Below are 3,509 nucleotides of genomic sequence, written 5' to 3'. Positions count from 1 at the left end.
CATTTATTTTAAATTTTTAGCACTATCAGGAGCCCGCCTGGAGAACAGAGGCATTTATTTCAAATTTAACAATCAGGAGCCCGCCTGGAGAACAGAGGCATTTATTTTCAAGTTTTTAGCAATCAGGAGCCCGCCTGGAGAACAGAGGCATTTATTTTCAAGTTTTTAGCAATCAAGAGCCCGCCTGTAGAACAGAGGCATTTATTTCAAGTTTTAGCAATCAGGAGCCCGCCTGGAGAACAGAGGCATTTATTTTCAAGTTTTTAGCAATCAGGAGCCCGCCTGGAGAACAGAGGCATTTATTTTCAAGTTTTTTAGCAATCAGGAGCCCGCCTGGAGAACAGAGGCATTCATTTTCAAGTTTTTGGCAATCAGGAGCCCACCTGGAGAACAGAGGCATTTATTTCAAGTTTTAGCAATCAGGAGCCCGCCTGGAGAACAGAGGCATTTATTTCAAATTTAACAATCAGGAGCCCTCCTGGAGAACAGAGGCATATGCTTCAATTCTTAGCGGTCAAGCATCACCTGGAGAAAGGGAAAACACTTCAGAATGCAATTCAAGTCAGCAACAAAGGAGGCTTGCGGAAAGAATGCGAGTCAACAGTCCGAGACGACCAGCGGAAGTTGGTCACAATCCAAAATAATAAAAGAAGAGGAGGAACAAAAAAAAGGGCAAGAAGTTAATCCGAATGCAGAAGTTGATGGAAGATGTGGGCTGCTTAAGACATGACTGAAGTCACAAGCATGGAGTGGTGTCCGGGTTTGGTCCAAAAAGCTGAGGAAGAATGAACTAGCACCTGCAACTAGCAAGGGTCAAGGTTCAAATCCAAAGTCTGCATGAAGAACCATTCAAGACTTGAGATCAAGCTTCTGAAGACTTATAGATAGGAATCTTGTAACTCATAGTTGACAGGCTTAGCTAGTCTTTTCATTTCTTTTGATTTTGATGTAATAGCAGGACCGCGGACCGGAACCTCGGCGGAACGGCACCTCGATCGGCTCTCCAACTCGGTACTCCATCATCTCACTCACTTCTGAACTACACGTTGCCTGATTCCTTTATAGCCAAGGATATGTAGGCAGCTCATATACCAGAGCTGTCACACCTCCTTTTTCACTACACCCGCAAGGGCGTAAAGGAGTTTTTTCACTTAAAGGACAATCGGAACGGGATTTATTATTAAGATTTCAGAGTCGCCACTTGGGAGATTAATAGTGTCCCAAGTCACCGGTTGAATCCCGAACCGAGGAAATTATGACTCTGTTTAACAATCCGCGATCCAGAAATCCGAGTAAGGAATTCTGTTAACCCGGGAGAAGGTGTTAGGCATTTCCGGGTTCCGTGGTTCTAGCACGGTCGCTCAACTGTCATATTTGGCTTATTTGTTTGATTTTAGTACATGTTTTAATCTATATGCTTTTAACTTTTTTAAAACCGCTTTTATTTTTTAATTAAGGAGGATTGCAACGTCGTTAAAACACATCTTGAATCACGTCACATAAATGCACCCGTGATTTTCGACATAATTTAACTTCGTTGGGATTTGGATTTGGGTTACATAAATGTGTACCCGATTTTAGGAAAGTAATATTATTAAACTAACGCGTTTCGCGTTTGCCACTTTGCGAGGGTCATGGAATTTGCTAAATGGAACGCCTTGAATTCTAAGGATCAATACAAGATTAATTAAATGAGGGCCATGCAATTGCGATTTTACGGCACACCTCAGTCTAAGGAACTACACCTCATTAAAGAGGACTATACTAATAAAAAATTTATTATTAAGGAAAGCTTGACCGAAGTTGCGTGTGATAAAAAATATACAACTGCATATGTTCAGGAATATCGTGGTGTGAACATTTTCTTAACTTTGTGGTTTTAGCAGGTGAAAAGTATTTATTTAAAAATTTCTGAGTCATTTGGTCCCATGTGGTAATTGATCCTCGAGGCAAACTTCGCAACCAAGTATTAGCATCTCCTTTTAAAGAAAAGGGAAATAGCCTTAACTTGATTGCTTCAGGGGATACTCCATTATACTTTGCAGTTTTAACTAGTTCTAGAAAATCAATTAGATGACTATGTGGATCTTCACTTGAATCTCCAGTAAAGATACAAGATTGTTGGATCGTTTGAATCAGGCCGGTCCTGATTTCAAAGTTGTTGGCTGCCACTGGGGGCTTCCTGACACTAGATTCACAGTTGAATTGGTCTGGTCTAGCATAATCCCTTAGGATTCTGTTTGCTGGCCTTGGCGCCACTTTATCAAATTGATCCTCTGTTTGGACTGGTGGTGGTACTTCGCGTGGTTTGATATTTTCTACTTCCTGATTCTCCATTCCTTCACAAGCTATTGTTAGAGAAGACGTTTGTCCTTTCCTGCGCGATCGAAGAGATCTTTCAATTTCAGGATTGTAACTTGCCAACTCTTTTGTAGAAGAGCGGGTCATAAACTATTTGAAAATGACGATAATAATAATAATAATAATAATAATAATAATAATAATAATAATAATAATAATAATAATAATAATATAAAAGATTGCAAAGATGAGAAAAAAGGCGTTAAAGGGGAAAAAAATATTAGTACAATAATTTTATTATTTATAGATATAGTAATATTATACCACACTTGAAATAAAATAGATATATAAAAATGACGCAGCAAGTAAACTGTGACAAGAACATATAATATTATTCAAAGTATTATTAATATTTGTAATAGTATCTAAAATCACAACGATAATATATAAAAGGGTAACTAATAATGTGCGTGTGAAAGTATTGATTATAGTATATTTATTTTTGGTTAGTAACTTACTGATAATAGTTTAATTATAATAGATATACTATGCTACTTGAATGAAATAATCTCTATTTATACATTATCAGCTCTTTCCTGATGTGCCTGAAATGCGTTTACTATTGCATATAATTTATCTTAGTGATTATTAGAACTCACTGTTGCCTAACCTATCAAAAGAAAAAAAACCAGTTTAGTTGTCTCCTAAGTCATAAGGGATTTACTATTTAGCTATGTTATTTGGCGAGGAACTTTGTTTTGTGTTCTGAAGATATGCTCACATAGCAGAAGTTACTGCTTCAGTGTAGTCTTTCTTTAAATCTCTGTTTGCAGCACCTTATTTTCTCTAAAAGCATTGGCTTAAACTGTCTTGGGTATTTACCTCATGGATTGTCTTTAGACGTTCATACATGATTGTCTTCCCTACGTCTCCATTGTTATTAAAAACCATCACTTTGTTGCTTAAAGCGACAGCGTGATACAAAGTGAGGGTTTATCTAAAAGCCATCACTTCGTTGCTCCATGGGACGAAGTAATGCTGAGGGTTTATCTAAAAACATCACTTCATTGCTCAAAGCAATGGAGCAATGTGATGTGAGGTTATCGCCTTATGAGGAAGCAATGTGCTTCACAAAGTAATTTATCCAGTGAGAAGCAATTCGACTGACATTGAAAGATGAAAAAGAAAAAAGCCATTCTTTTCATCCT

Source organism: Nicotiana attenuata, chromosome 11 (assembly GCF_001879085.1).
Source record: "Nicotiana attenuata strain UT chromosome 11, NIATTr2, whole genome shotgun sequence".
NCBI lineage: Eukaryota > Viridiplantae > Streptophyta > Magnoliopsida > Solanales > Solanaceae > Nicotiana > Nicotiana attenuata.
Note: the sequence above shows the minus strand (reverse complement) of the source record.